At 39.4% G+C, this 16,694-nt stretch overlaps 1 protein-coding gene and 1 long non-coding RNA gene across 3 annotated transcripts in view; both read right to left on the bottom strand.

Annotated features, from left to right (window-relative positions):
• Positions 1-16,694, bottom strand: part of LOC139544334 (ras-related protein Rab-3C-like) — a 67,994-nt gene that overhangs the window by 9,452 nt on the left and 41,848 nt on the right. The gene's annotated exons all lie outside the window — the stretch shown is intronic.
• Positions 4,366-14,754, bottom strand: LOC139544333 (uncharacterized). 2 transcript variants are annotated; one of them, XR_011668845.1, is made up of 4 exons: positions 8,196-14,754; positions 7,901-8,091; positions 7,734-7,792; positions 4,366-4,506 (listed from the first exon to the last, which is right to left on the bottom strand). It is a non-coding gene; the product is annotated as an uncharacterized lncRNA (long non-coding RNA). The 2 variants fall into 2 exon arrangements; XR_011668846.1 differs by having other exon boundaries at positions 7,917-8,091; positions 8,196-14,752.

Genomic DNA, 16,694 nt, shown 5'->3' with positions numbered 1-16,694 from the left:
AATCAAGATACATGGGGGTAGGAATCAGTATACATGGGGGTGGGAATCAGGATACATGGAGTAGGAATCAGGATACATGGGGTAGGAATCAAGATACATGGGGGTAGGAATCAGGATACATGGGGTAGGAATCAGGATACATGGGGTAGGAATCAAGATACATGGGGGTAGGAATCAGGATACATGGGAGTAGGAATCAGGATACATGGGGGTAGGAATCAGGATACATGGGAGTAGGAATCAGGATACATGGGGGTAGGAATCAGGATACATGGGGGTAGGAATCAGGATACATGGGAGTAGGAATCAGGATACATGGGGGTAGGAATCAGGATACATGGGAGTAGGAATCAGGATACATGGGGGTAGGAATCAGGATACATGGGGGTAGGAATCAGGATACATGGGGGTAGGAATCAGGATACATGGGGGTAGGAATCAGGATACATGGGAGTAGGAATCAGGATACATGGGAGTAGGAATCAGGATACATGGGGGTAGGAATCAGGATACATGGGGGTAGGAATCAGGATACATGGGGGTAGGAATCAGGATACATGGGGTAGGAATCAAGATACATGGGGGTAGGAATCAAGATACATGGGGGTAGGAATCAGGATACATGGGGGTAGGAATCAGGATACATGGGAGTAGGAATCAGGATACATGGGAGTAGGAATCAGGATACATGGGGGTAGGAATCAGGATACATGGGGTAGGAATCAAGATACATGGGAGTAGGAATCAGGATACATGGGAGTAGGAATCAGGATACATGGGGGTAGGAATCAGGATACATGGGGGTAGGAATCAGGATACATGGGGTAGGAATCAAGATACATGGGGGTAGGAATCAGGATACATGGGGGTAGGAATCAGGATACATGGGGTAGGAATCAGGATACATGGGGGTAGGAATCAGGATACATGGGGGTAGGAATCAGGATACATGGGGGTAGGAATCAGGATACATGGGGGTAGGAATCAGGATACATGGGAGTAGGAATCAGGATACATGGGGGTAGGAATCAGGATACATGGGGGTAGGAATCAGGATACATGGGGGTAGGAATCAGGATACATGGGGTAGGAATCAAGATACATGGGGGTAGGAATCAAGATACATGGGGGTAGGAATCAGGATACATGGGGGTAGGAATCAGGATACATGGGAGTAGGAATCAGGATACATGGGGGTAGGAATCAGGATACATGGGGGTAGGAATCAGGATACATGGGGGTAGGAATCAGGATACATGGGGTAGGAATCAAGATACATGGGGGTAGGAATCAGGATACATGGGGTAGGAATCAAGATACATGGGGGTAGGAATCAAGATACATGGGGGTAGGAATCAGGATACATGGGGGTAGAAATCAGGATACATGGGAGTAGGAATCAGGATACATGGGAGTAGGAATCAGGATACATGGGGGTAGGAATCAGGATACATGGGGTAGGAATCAAGATACATGGGAGTAGGAATCAGGATACATGGGAGTAGGAATCAGGATACATGGGGGTAGGAATCAGGATACATGGGGGTAGGAATCAGGATACATGGGAGTAGGAATCAGGATACATGGAGTAGGAATCAGGATACATGGGGGTAGGAATCAGGATACATGGGGTAGGAATCAAGATACATTGTGGTAATAATCAGGACACATGTTCATATTATATACACTGTGCTATGTTAGAATGAGAAACCAGTAGACAGGGCAATGAATAGGGAGAGAGGGAGGGATAGAGAGAGGGAGGGATAGTGAAAGAGAGGTAGTGATAGAGAGAGGGAGGGATAGAGAGAGGGAGGGGGTGAAAGAGAGGGAGGGGAAGTGTGTTAGGTTGGGATGAGCGAGAGAGACAGAGAAGGAAGGAGAGCGAAAAGGTCTTAGATGGAGAGAAGTGGGTGGAGGTAGAGAAACCATCCACAGGGTGGGTTCATATTAAGACTGACAGACAGAGAAATGAGAAAGGAAGGAGGGGAAGAGGTTGTGTGTAGAAGAGAGAAAAAGATGACTCAGCATTTACATTTCTTGTTATGAAACTCAGAATTGGACTTAATCAATACTCAACGCTCTTACCTTTCTCTTGGTTCATAGATTCTGTCCCTGATGGCACCAAATTCCGAATATAGTGCACTTCCTTTGGCCTAAGGCCCCTGGTCAAAGGTAGTGCACTACATAGGGATTAGGGTGCCATTTGGGACTTAGTCATAGGACTGAACATGCTGTTGTTTCACCCAATTATTAATTACTAGAAACTCATAGCTAATTTTCTTCACTGAGTCCATTGGGTCAATGCGATTATGATGGATTGCATTGCTATAGTGTTGCACAGTGTGCAAATATAGATCTTTTTGGGGGACCAGAAGAACACTATTCCTTATTTAGCACTCTAAAATGTGTTTGCTACCATGTATTTGGATGATTAAAGAACCAACTCTGTAAACTGTGTGGAGCTTTTCTCGCAGTTAAGCCGTGAGTTCATTGACGCGAAGGAGACTTTAGCTATGACTTAACGTCACTAATCATTTATATCAGAAACTCTTCAAATAGCATCGTTCTCTTCAATTGTTTTAGAAATGCCAAGGAGTCTTCCCCAATCCCAATAGTTATGTCATTTACTTTCTTTGTCTCCTTTCCTGAGTGAGCCAATACATGAAACCAACGGTCAGTTAGAATTTCCACAATATTTCACCTATCCATTAGGGCGTGCATAGTTACTGTATAACCGTGTAACCAACGGGTTATGGATGAAGACCGTCAATAAAAAAAAGAAACGGTTAAAAAATCTATGTTGTTTGGTGCAACGAACCGCTAGGGTTGAGTTCGTTTTTGTGTTAACATGAAAGTTTTTCGCTCCTTGATGAAACAAGAAAGATGTTGGAGTTTCGGTTGCCTAGACAACACTCCCCACAATGCAGCAAACGCACACATAACACATGTCGTCAGGAGAGGAGAGGAGAAAATGTGTGTAAGAATAAGTGTTTATTTAGTTTTTTGCTATTCCAACGGTTATTACAGAGACCGCAGTCATTTGTCTGGCCAATTACCATTATCCAAAATTCCAGCAGCAATCCATTGTTTTGTTTTGTTTACCTGGACAGTGTTTCTAAACTTTTTAGCAAGTGTGGCACAAACCCAGCGCAAGTCAAGTGTAATCCGCTTGACACATTAAAGTTACTTACCTTACAGATCCCAAAGCCAGCTAATTATCCACTCCATTCATATGCAAATCCATTTGATTCATACACTAGCTTGTCTGGCTGTCATGTTTTTATTTTAACCTGCCCTTCACCTTATCTACACTGAAATAATAGAACTTCAGTAGTCCTCTATTATGATAAAAAAAATATATATATATATCGCATAGCTCATTAGTACACCCCTGTGCTTGAATATATATATGCATTTATTGTAGGTTCTAGGATACAACAATTAATGTGGAAGAAATAGGAAACCTTACAACTTACAATAACGAACACCTTGTGAAACGCCAATATTATTATATTATAATATAATATATATATATAATATTAATGCCAACATACTGACTCAACTCCAGCCACTTTAATAATGGGAATTGATGGAAATTATGTAAAAATGTATCACTAGCCACTTTAAACAATGCCACTTAATATGTTTACATACCCTACATTACTCATCTCATATGTATATGTATATATTGTACTCTATATCATCTACTGCATCTTGCCATCTTTATGTAATACATGTATCACTAGCCACTTTAAACTATGGCACTTTATGTTTATATACCCTACATTACTCATCTCATATGTATATACTGTACTCTATACCATCTACTGCATCTTGCCTATGCCGTTCTGTACCATCACTCATTCATATATCTTTATGTACATATTCTTTATCCCTTTACACTTGTGTGTATAAGGTAGTAGTTGTGGAATTGTTAGGTTAGATTACTTGTTGGTTATTACTGCATTGTCGGAACTAGAAGCACAAGCATTTCGCTACACTCGCATTAACATCTGCTAACCATGTGTATGTGACAAATAAAATTTGATTGATATTTAAGATTTGAATACATAAACTTTCATAGTTTTTGGTATAGTTGTGTTAATAAGTTAATTAACTTATTTTCACAGATTTTTTTGTACACTCACGTGGCATTCATAGACTAAAATACTGAATTCTGGTGTGTGGAATATAGAGGAGGTGGTTGCTGTGTGGGTGGGAGGTTCTGCCTGTCATTTCTCAACAAGCAGCCAGTCTCAGAAGGGGGACTTGAAGAGGGAGACTGCAAAGACCAGGCACTGCTGCTCTCTTTGTTCTGAGTGTTTGCAGTGCTAGTGTTTTTAGTTAATCCGTGTACCTCACATATTATGAGCCCAGTAAACTTTATTAGCAGATAATGACAACATGACAATAACAGTAGCTGATGTAATGGAAAGTTGGAGGGTGTTTGGTAATGGAGGACATCAGGTGGATCCACATCTGGGTGATGGGCAGAACCCCTCGCTCCTGGAGAACAGGAGCAGAGTTAAAGGGAACAGGGTAGGAGACAGGAACATAAACAAGCAAACACACAGGTTACACTTTACAGTGAGAAGATTTGATGAATTAGTGCAGTGTTATAAAAGGGAGATACAGTTGAAGACGGAAGTTTACATACACTTAGGTTGAAGTCATTAAAACTCGTTTTTTCAACCACTCCACAAATTTCTCTAGGATAGAAGGCAGCATTCGGAATTTTGGATGAAAAGCGTGCCCAAATTAAACTGCCTGCTACTCAGGCCCAGAAGGTACGATATGCATATTATTAGTAGATTTGGATAGAAAACACTCTGAAGTTTCTAAAACTGTTTGAATCATGTCTGAGTATAACAGAACTTATTTGGCAGGCGAAACCCCGAGGACAAACCATTCAGAATTTTTTTTTTTTAGGTCACTCTTTTCAATGGGTTTTCATTGGGAATCCAGATTTCTAATCAACTTTCTTGCAGATCCTATTGCTTCCACTGGATGTCAACAGTCTTTAGAAATTGGTTGAGGTTTTTCCTCTGAGAAATTAAGAAGTAGCACTGTTCAGAACAAGGCTAGAGGGAAGTGTAATCTTTGTTAGAGGCTCGCTACACATAGTTTTCCTCCGGTATTGAACACAGTATATCCTGTCTTAAATTTTATCGATTATTTACATGAAAAAATAACTAAAGTTGTATTAGGAAGTAGTTTGAAATGTTTGGACAAAGCTTACAGGTAACTTTTGTAGTCAATTTGCGCAAGTTGGAACCGGTGTTTTTCTAGATCAAACGCGCCAAATAAATGGACATTTTGGATATATATCGACGGAACTAATCAAACAAAAGGACCATTTGTGATGTTTATGGGACATATTGGAGTGCCAACAGAAGAAGCTCGTCAAAGGTAAGGCATGAATTCTATCTTTATTTCTGCGTTTTGTGTCGCGCCTGAAGGGTTGAAATATGATGGTCTGTGTTAGTTTGCTGGGGTGCTGTCCTCAGATAATAGCATCGTTTGCTTTCGCCGTAAAGCCTTTTTGAAATCTGACACGTTGGCTGGATTCACAACAAGTGTAGCTTTAATTTGGTGTATTGCATGTGTGATTTCATGAAAGTTAAATTCTTAAAGTAATTTATTTGAATTTGGCGCTCTGCATTTTCACTGGATGTTGGCCATATCCCAGAGAGGTTTTAACAAACTATATTTTTGTCAGGTCGGTTAGGACATCTACTTTCTGCATGACAAGTAATTTTTCCAACAATTGTTTACAGACAGATAATCTCACTTATAATTCACTGTATCACAATTCCAGTGGGTCAGAAGTTTACATACACTAAGTTGACTGTGCCTTTAAACAGCTTGGAAAATTCCAGAAAATTGTCATGGCTTTAGAAGCTTCTGATAGGCTAATTGACATCATTTGAGTCAATTGGAGGTGTACCTGTGGATGTATTTCAAGGCCTACCTTCAATCTCAGTGCCTCTTTGCATGACATCATGGGAAAATCAAAAGAAATCAGCCAAGACCTCAGAATTTCTTTGGGAGACGTCCAAAAGTGTGGTTCATCCTTGGGAGCAATTTCCAAACGCCTGAAGGTACCACATTCATCTGTACAAACAATGGTACGCAAGTATGAACACCATGGGACCACACAGCCGTCATACCGCTCAGGAAGGAGTTGCGTTCTGTCTCTTAGAGATTAATGTACTTTGGTGCAAAAAGTGCAAATCAATCCCAGAACAACAGCAAAGGACCTTATGAAGATGCAGGAGGAAACAGGTACAAAAGTATCTATATCCACAGTAAAACGAGTCCTATATCGACATAACCTGAAAGGCCGCAAGGAAGAAGCCACTGCTCCAAAACCGCCATAAAAAAGCCAGACTACAGTTTGCAACTGCACAAGGGGACAAAGATTGTACTTTTTGGAGAAATGTCCTCAGGTCTGATGAAACAAAAATAGAACTGTTTGGCCATAATGACCATTGTTATGTTTGGAGGAAAAAGGGGGAGGCTTGCAAGCCGAAGAACACCATCCCAACCGTGAAGCACGGGGGAGGAAGCATCATGTTGTGGGGGTGCTTTGCTGCAGGAGGGACTGGTGCACGTCACAAAATAGATGGCATCCTGAGGAAGAAAAATTACGTGCATATATTGAAGCAACATCTCAAGACATCAGTCAGGAAGTTAAAGCTTGGTTGCAAATGGGTATTACAAATGGACAATGACCCCAAGCATACTTCCAAAGTTGTGGCAAAATGGCTTAAGGACAACAAAGTCATGGTACGGGAGTGGCCATCACAAAGCCATGACCTCAATCCCATAGAAAATGTGTGGGCAGAACTGAAAAAGTGTGTGCGAGCAAGGAGGCCTACAAACCTGACACAGTTACACCAGCTCTGTCAGGAGGAATGGGCCAAAATTCACCCAATTTATTGTGGGAAGCTTGTGGAAGGCTACCCGAAACGTTTGACCCAAGTTAAACAATTTAAAGGCAATGCTACCAAATACTAATTGAGTGTATGTAAACTTCTGACCCACTGGGAATGTGATGAAATAAATAAAAGCGGAAATAAATAATTCTCTCCACTATTATTTCCGACATTTCACATTCTTAAAATAAAGTGGTGATCCTAATTTACCTAAAACAGGGAATTTTTTTACCAGGATTAAATGTCAGGGATTGTGAAAAGCTGAGTTTAGATGTATTTGGCTAAGGTGTATGTAAACTTCCAACTTCAACTGTATGTACTTTTCAACACATTTGGAAGGTACAGCCTACCTCTTGCTGGTCCCCCTCCGACTCAGAGCACAGAGAATCAGACTGAACCGAATTCACTGGTTCTGGTGGATGGGATTACTCCTACTAAATTACCTCGACTAACCTGTACCCCCGCACCGGTACCCCCTGTATATAGCCTCGTTATTGTTATGTAATTTTCTTGAGTTGCTTTTTAATTGAATTACATTTTTTTACTTTAGTTTATTTAGTAAATATTTTATTAACTCTATTTATTGAACTGCATTATTGGTTAAGGGCTTGTAAGTAAGCATTTCATGGTAAGGTCTACACCTGTTATATTTGGAGCATGTGACAAATACAATTTGATTTGACAGTTGACAGTCCTAAAGTCATTTGGATAGGTTAATTGAAGAGGTACATTTTTGTAAGCTCAGCATAACTACCATTTCATGCTTTCTCAAATGTCAACCAAAGCTTAACATACTTTGGGCTTCACTGAAGTGTAGGGTGTCAGTGTTTTCAGTTGCGTCCACTGAGGTAACCCTAGGAAGACAAAGAGAAACATATCAGTGTTCGGGAAACTAAATCTAACTTCAGGTTATTTTGTGTGCAAATCCAAATAGTTATTATCTGAGATTTTTTTATATTAACTTTAACAGATGGTGACCTCAGCTAGGAGGTGAAAGAGCAGCGAGGTTTCCCAAGTCTCGCCTTCCTTTCGTCCTTCTTCCAAACCAAGTAATTTGCCCGAATGTTGTAGCACTTGGTCCCCTTCTTGATTCTGCTCCGGTAGCTCTCCTTCTGTTTCTCCTGCGCCTTGTCCATGTTCAGTCTCACCTTGACTGATAACAGGAATAAATGCAATTATATTTCATATTACAAATACATTACTTACATATCTCTTGGAGGGCCAGAACATAAATTAACAGCAGACAATCATTTTTACCTGGTCAAAAACCTCCACCTCCTCAGTCCGTGCCTGAAGGTGGTTCTCGAAGGTGTTCTGATCTGGTTCGACAACTTCCACCACATCAGGTGGAGTTTCAGTGATTTGAAAGTACTGTCGCGGAAAACTACATAATTAGTCATATTATCCCGTGTTTTACTGCTTAAAGAATAGTCTCTTGTTATATGTGAGTGTTTTTTATAACCTGATACAAACTTGTCTTGGTGTGACTTAGTCGTAAGACTGGGCTTACAGCTAAGAGATGTTTGGGTGTAACCACAGCATGTGAAATCCTGTGGGTTTACTATCAACAGAAAGTCACATGTATGGAGCCTTATAGAAAGGAGTACAATATAGTGTTTGTTGTTGTGAATGCAGTTAGAAGGTTGAGACCTCAGGCTGTCAACCTTGTGCCATCTTGAGTTTACACAGACAACTAATGACCTTTTACACACTATCTGCTGACTGCCACATATACAGAAAAGGGGTTGTATGTATTTTCTCTATAAAAGCATTGAACCGGCACTGTTCGTGGAGCTTTTCAACTATGCACTGTTGAGTGGGTAGTTGATTCTCCATTTTTGCAAATCATATGATAAAGTGTTGTTTGAAAGAATCTGCAGTCTCTCTTCCCTTTGATTAGATATTCCATGACAAATTGGTGACAGCTGTGGGATGCTAACTCTGCTTGCTGATTTCTCCCAGGAGACGGAGGTTAAACTGCGCGCAGGGGCTCCGTTAGACATGGCTCAGGGTCCCAAACACTCCGACTAAAATGGAGCAGAGGGGGACCCACCTCAGACCTGCCGGGAGTGTCAGTGAGTGGATACGTCATTCCGGACACATAAGATAAACTCAGGGTGGAACTGATTTTTTTTTTAAACATCATAGAAAATCCTGTTCTAAGAACAGGTTGTGCACATTGTCTTTGTTGAAGCAAAGACACCCCTAGTTAGAAACTTTGTTGTAGCAGAGTTATTTCTGAATAGGGGAAATCCTAGGAGTAATTCTAGGGCAGGGGACATCTCCGATTGGGATCTTTTCTTTTAAGCAGAAGTATCCTGGTTAGAGACAGGGGTTGTATTTCTCTGTTGAAGCAGAAGTATCCTGGTTAGAGACAGGGGTTGTATTTCTCTGTTGAAGCAGAAGTATCCTGGTTAGAGACAGGGGATGTGTTTCTCTGTTGAAGCAGAAGTATCCTGGTTAGAGACAGGGGTTGTATTTCTCTGTTGAAGCAGAAAAGCAGTCATGGGATGATATGACACGGTTACGAGTTATGTGATTCCAGGGCACAATCCTGAGATATAAAACATATTCCTGCAGGTAAAAAAATATTTAAAAAATGTAAAGAAAAAGAACGTGTGAAAAAATATTTAGAAACATTGTAAAATCAAATGTATTAATCAGTGTACTAGTAAAACAGTTGGTTATGATTGGCAAACCAGCTATAAATGTAAACCCTACACGGAAATGTGCATAAGAGGAACTACCATGTGGGTACAAGATTTATAATTACATAGAGCAAAAAACATTTTGATGGAGGAGAAATACTCTTTTCAAATTATAAGAAAAGTAGACGTTCCTAACCAAATACTGTTTGTTTTGTGTGTTTGTTTTTGTTTCCTGAGTGTGTGTATTGACGAGAGATTTATATTATGGACACACGATGGACCCTATCATCCCGACTGGCTGCACTGTGTGATGGAATAAAGGAACACATATTCTCCAGTAGTAAATTGGCAGATGTTCCAGTATTGGTTCTAATACAAGGTATTAAAACCATTACCAATTAAAAGGCACATACCATAACTACTCTCCAGGGAAGTGGGTATCACTACCTTAGAAAATAGTTTAATTGGCATATATTAGAGCGGTGAATGAGTAAATCTAAACTCTTTGGCCACGGTCAGGAAGAGGTCAACTATAGCAAAACCATAGGAAAGGAAGCGCAAAGGTGTTCTACCAATTCGGCTTGAATATGAAAAAATCCAACCATGGATAAAATTGGGCAGCATCTCCCTGCTGACTGGAAATATGCGAGAGTGGATACAAATTCTTTGCTTTAACTAATTATGGCCATTTTTTAGTTACACTATCCTTATGAACCGCATAGCATATCATTACAGCAGTATGTAGCGGTAATAAATGTTAGCTAACTACCTAACGTTAGTTGGCTACTAATACGTACATCAAACTTGTTAACTATGCTATCCAACATTTATTGACATGATTATTCACGTCATTCTTAGCTTATCTAAATGGTATATAACATGAAAAAAGCCTAACCAGCTCTGCTAGGGTGGGTAAATGGTCAAAGTGAGGATGCGTTCTCTTATTTGTGTCTGGAAGTAGCAAGCAAGCTAGCCAACTTTAGCAAGTTAGCTTGGGTGCTTGACTGCCTTTGTGAGGTCAGAGAGCTTGGATCAACCCTGCTCCTTGGCCAGAGAGGGCAGTGTGTGCTCTAAACAGTCTGAATTTCCAAAGCACACAAAGTAGTAAAATGTCTAACTATTATTTGTTATTCTAACAAGCTAGCAAGAGGCCGCATAGCAACAGCATCAACTTCTGGTAGACATGCAAAGCTCAACATCAAGGTTACCATTTGGTTGCAATATACTAAAATGAACTAATAGTATATAGTATGAAGTATATACTCATTAAGCATGTAGTATATAGTATATTAGTATCTGTATTTGAACACAGCTTGGGTATGTGAGTATATTGATAGAATGTGTACGTCTGCTTTGATGGCAGGTTTGAAACCTGTTATCAGCATGGAAATTGCGGGGGTAGCAGAAAACTACCGAAGCGCAGTGTGTGGGGCCATTGGTCATTCGAAAAGTGAGTTTAGAGTGTCACATCCTGATCTGTTTCACCGGTCTTTGTGATTGTCTCCACCCCCATCCGGGTGTCGTCCATCTTTCCCATTATCCCGTGTATTTATACCTGTGTTCTCTGTTTGTCTGCTCCCAGTTCGTTTTGTTCATTCATACCTACCAGCGTTTTCTCCCTTGCTCCTGTCCTGTCTATAGTGCCTGTTTTCTAGTTTCCCCGGTTTTGACCGTTCTGCCTGCCCTGACCCTGAGCATGCCTGCCGTTTTGTACCTTGCCCCACCTTACTGGATTATTGACCCCCGCCTGTCCTGACCCTGAGCCTGTCTGCCGTCCTGTACCTTTGCCCCTCTACTCTGGATTACCGACCTCTGCCTGACCTGACTCTGAGCCTGCCTGCCGTCCTGTACCTTTGACTGCCCGTGTTCGAATTAATAAACTTTTGTTACTTTGACATTGTCTGCACCTCGGTCTTACCTTCAAATGTGATAGTTGGGGCAATATTTGTTAAATTTATGACAGGAAAGTATGGGGAATTCACTTACCCTAATCAATGAAACTATAAATGCTTATGGGATTTTCTCAGTCCGGTTAATACATTTAAATAAAATAGCCCATACGGCTTGAAATTTTATTTTTTTTCCTCAGTAAGAGTTAGGGAGAATTAACACTGAATGTAGACATAACTTGTAATGACGTAAGAAACCAAATTAGGGTTTCCATAAAATTAAAAATCATTGCGGAGTAAATGTGATGTATTGAAGGAATTTCATTATGTCGCAAGGGAAAATATTATCTGCTTTTATTGACCTTGCCAGATCTGTTTCCAAATCAATGAATGTCGATTCAACTCGTTGACTGCTAAATCCCCTTTGTGCATGGGAAATCTTTGCAAAGAAACACGTGGATGAACTTTAAGGCAATCTTCTGGTAATTGTGTTGTTACAAACCATTAGAATTGGGTTATTTGCGGGATTTACTGGTAATTTCAATAGCATTGGGTCCATGTTACTGACTGAATTGAAGTTGTGGGCAGAAAGAGGCTCAAGTATTGTGAACATTTTAACTAACATCAAAATGTATCTTTTCCCTAATGAATTGGCTGATGTATTTGGCGCATTACATGTTAATCTTTTAATAATATACATTTAATAAGTGTGAAGCAGAAAGGGAATATCCTATAGAGTTTGGTATTAAAAATGTAGAGTAACATTGTTTGGATAGACTGAAATGTAAACAATGCCTTCTAATAATGTGAATGGAAATATGTTATTAGTGGTTTTTGGATAGTCTCTAATAATGCCATGTTTTAGTCCACGGGTGAAAGCGAGTCGTGCTCGCTGGGCTATATCAGGCTGTAACGGGCGCAGTGGGACATTTGAAGCAGAGGTCTGAATAGTTCAATCGGAAACGTTCTTTGACAGTTTCTGGTTATTGTTGCTGAGCTTGGTAGTTTAGGTAACACCAGTGAATTTGAGCAGGAAGGTAATGTCATTTAAAACGATAATCTGTTTCCATTACGTGGAACAGTGGCAAGTATCTAAAGTGAATGTTTTAGTACTGAATATTGAACTGATGAATATTGAACTGACGGCGCCAACTTTTTGAAAGTCCTAGATTTGTTAAAACAGGTTTTATATTTTGACTAAATGAATGCAACAAGTTAAAATGATAGGATTACCAGAAAGGGGCTCTGAGATTGTTTACTTTAGAAGATGTGTATTCTTCAAAGTGGGACACTATATTATCTGATGTGTTTTGAGTAGGATTCTATCTTCCAGGACTGATGGAAGTCCACTACAGTATGAATGTTAAGGGGAGCTCCCACATTAAATAAGGCCTGGGAAATGTTGTTTGTTTTTATCCTACATCATGAATGTGCGTTAATGTTTCAATACCATGACTGATTTATTGTGTGTGGTTATTTTATTTGGTTTCAGTGGGTTTTCCACAGGTTAGAGCCGAGGTATCTTGAAAGAGGTACACAATTTGAATTTTCTGAAGTTTTATTTTCTGAGTTTTAATTGAACATGTGTACTCTTTTGATAAGGGATGTACTGAAGAAACTGTAACCTTGAATATGAAATGAATGACATGTATAAAATGTATGACATGTTTGACTGTTTTTAAATGATTAATCTAATACAGAAACAAACACATATTTGAAGGGTTTAAATGAACTCTGACCTCTGTCCTGACTTTCTAGAGTGGTTTGATCACCCTCACTGGAAAACCGAGAGATGGTTGGTTGATGATTTAAGGTCATTTGTAATACTGATTTGAAGGCCATTTATAATACTGATAATTACAGAGAAGTTTATAATTAATAGTTATATGTGTGATTCAAACCACGAGAAGGACAGAACTGTCTCTAGTCTATTTTTCTATTCCTTGAATCAGGTTGTGGGCACAATTCTTTTTCTTTATGGAGTTATTATGGGTAGTTATTCTAATTCGATTTTGTTATTTAAATTTCTGTAACTTTTTATTATTACAGCCCCCGTTTATCCCTGTCTTACACTGTCGTGAGTGACATGAATTAATTCTTAACCTGTAGTGTTGTTGTTTTTTACACATTAGTCACAATGTGAATCATGTGTCAAAATGGGGGTTTTACCAGTCTTGAGGTTTTTGGATTGAAGTTTACACACCTTGAGTGATATGTAGGTATGTATTGAGTGATATATGAAGGAGTGTATTGTTGCATGGTTTGTTCTGTTTTGTTTTCGATAAATCTCACCAGATTGGGTCTGCTGGATGATCGGGATAATTTCCTGATCCTATGATTCTGCGATGAGGTTGACAGTGTGATAAGGGGAGTATAACTAATTTGGAAAAATTGTTTCAACAGAATGTGTTGTAATTCTCTTTGACATTTATTTTTGAGATGTGTATTAATAATATTGGTCCGAAGTAATAACTTCGTAATAACGTCGGACTAATATTATTAACTTGTCTAAAATTGTTATTTTGGGGTATCAGGTTGCTTGAGGAGATTTACACAATGCTAAATGTATAGTTATTTAGACTAAGAATGCATTGAGATACCGATCTGTCATTAACATGTCACTCACGACAGTGTAAGACAGGGATAAACGGGGGCTGTAATAATAAAAAGTTAATACTGGTAATAAGTACTACAAACTGTCTATATATGATCCCGTTTGTAAATTTATATTCTAACTGTATTGGTGTGTGCTAAGTTGATGGTCTTGCATATGAGTAATAGACTCAACGTGGAGCACTAAATTTGGGTTGAATAACATTGATCGTAGGGGTTTTATTTTACCGTGTTATTAGAATTCTAATGTTAAAGGACATCAATACATATGGCTTTCTGGATGATACAGTACAAATGACTTGATTATGTTTTAGTATGTTTATAACTATGTAAATGGACTACCAGTAGGGACTAATGTGTTATGAATTAGATAGCATGATTCACTGTGCAAAATGTATTTGTAGCGGGAGGCTAAGTACATACGGGGACAGAATGTTTGCATAAGAGTGTGCCAAATGATAGGTGACCATTGCTGTACATTCCTACCCCAGGGTGAGGTTAACTTTACTATTGTAGTTGAACATCTGAAAGAGCTCAGTGGTGATTGGAATCCGTTTGGATGGGTTCAGTCATTATTTGGTGTTATGGGAGCTACAATATTTCATTGGTTTATTTATGGCTTAGTCCCTTTTTTTTTACAATAAGTCTGATTATAACTTGTGTTAAGAAATTGTGCAGCAAAGCCATGGAGACTATTCTTGCCATGCCATTACTGACCCCTGAAGGAGACGCCTCAGAACCCTATTTACCTGATTTATTTCCTATTCCTGATTACATGTCTGATGAAGACTATGATAATCCATAACACCGAGGTAAAAATATTGAGTTAATGGTGCAGCGTGTCCATAGGCCATGCTCACTGCGGGGGTTATGTAAATGGTGCTCCCAAGGTAGAGTTAAGGGCCTACCGTCATGGTGACCCTGTGGCAATATGGACAGTCTCAACGAAGTTATTGCCTTGTGTGTGGTGATAAAGTATGTACTAATGTTTGAATTCATATGTTCCTTTCCCCTTTCTGAGAATGAATTGCACTATATGAGGGGTTGAAACTCAATGACAATGGAGGTCATTTACAATTGTAATGTAAGAAAGTATTTTCTTTTCCCTCATGTTAATGCTTGTTTAATGGAAATACTGGTAAGTAATGTTCTATTAGGTTGAGACTTAGTCTCAAAAGGGAGGAAATGTTGTGGAAAACTACATAATTAGTCATGCTATGTTTTACTGCTTAAAGAATAGTCTCTTGTTATATGCTAGTGTTTTTTTCTAACCTAATACAAACATGTCTTGGTGTGACTTAGTCATAAGACTGGGCTTACAGCTAAGAGACATTTGGGTGCAACCGCAGCATGTGAAATCCTGTGGGTTTACTATCAACAGAAAGTCACATGTATGGAGCCTTATAGAAAGGAGTACAATATAGTGTTTGTTGTTGTGAATGCAGTTAGACGGTTGAGACCTCAGGCTGTCAACCTTGTGCCATCTTGAGTTTACACAGACAACTAATGACCTTTTACACACTATCTGCTGACTGCCACATATACAGAAAGGGGTTGTATGTATTTTCTCTATAAAAGCATTGAACCGGCACGGTTCGTGGAGTTTTCAACTATGCACTGTTGAGTGGGTAGTTGATTCTCTATTTTTTCTAATCTTATGATAAAGTGTTGTTTAAAAGAATCTGCAGTCTCTCTTCCCTTTGATTAGCTATTCCACGACAGTACGTTATACGAAAAAAGCAATAGACAAACAACAACACTAAGTCAATTACAAATTTGAAAGACCACAATATATACAATAATTGGATATACAATTGTATTGTTTACCTCAGTCAACACCTGCAGCTCCCATCCATACTCTGTGGAGGCCTGGATGCTGCTGTTGTGTGCAAAGAGAATTACCTTCAGGTTGTTCTCCCAACCTTCCTGGTACCAATCATGGGACTTGCCCATCGCAGTTTTGAGGGTCTGGTTTGTCCATTCACCAAACCTGGAGGAGGGGGTAGGAAAGCGATATCTTTTGACAATGTAAGATATTGAAATATGTCTGATTATGTACCATAGAAAAACAAAAACAAATTGTAAAAAAATTCATAAAACAAACCATTGGTGACAGAATATAACCTATAACATCCGTATCTTGTTCTAGTGTTCATGACCTCGGTCACTCAAGATGACCTCAGGAGAAGCGTCGATGTTGAAGATGTCCACCATCGCCTTGGAGGTGGCTTCGCCAGTCTCGTCCTTGATGGGTATCATACAAAACGAAAATACATTTTTGGTTCCAAGTGCCCTTTTTAATAAGTTACAGAAGGGAATTTAGAGTTAAGCTCTTCCTTTACTGACCTTTATTGCCTTCAGCCACTTGGTAAAGTGGTCGGTCGCCGCCAGACACCAGCTGTTGCCATTCCTGGATTTCGTGAAGGGTCCGATGAGGTCCACCCCTAACATTTAAAGTGTTAGAGAGAAGATTACTTTATTCTTACCTGTATCTGTGTCATACAGTATGCATATTTTCACATTTGTAAGGATACTGAAAACACACATTCAATAATATTGAACTCTGCTGTGATCAAATAAAGCAACCATTACAAAACAACTTGTCA

This window comes from Salvelinus alpinus, chromosome 18, assembly GCF_045679555.1.
Source record: "Salvelinus alpinus chromosome 18, SLU_Salpinus.1, whole genome shotgun sequence".
In the NCBI taxonomy this organism is placed as follows: Eukaryota; Metazoa; Chordata; class Actinopteri; order Salmoniformes; family Salmonidae; genus Salvelinus; species Salvelinus alpinus.
Note: the sequence above shows the minus strand (reverse complement) of the source record. Positions and strands in the feature narration are given on the sequence as shown.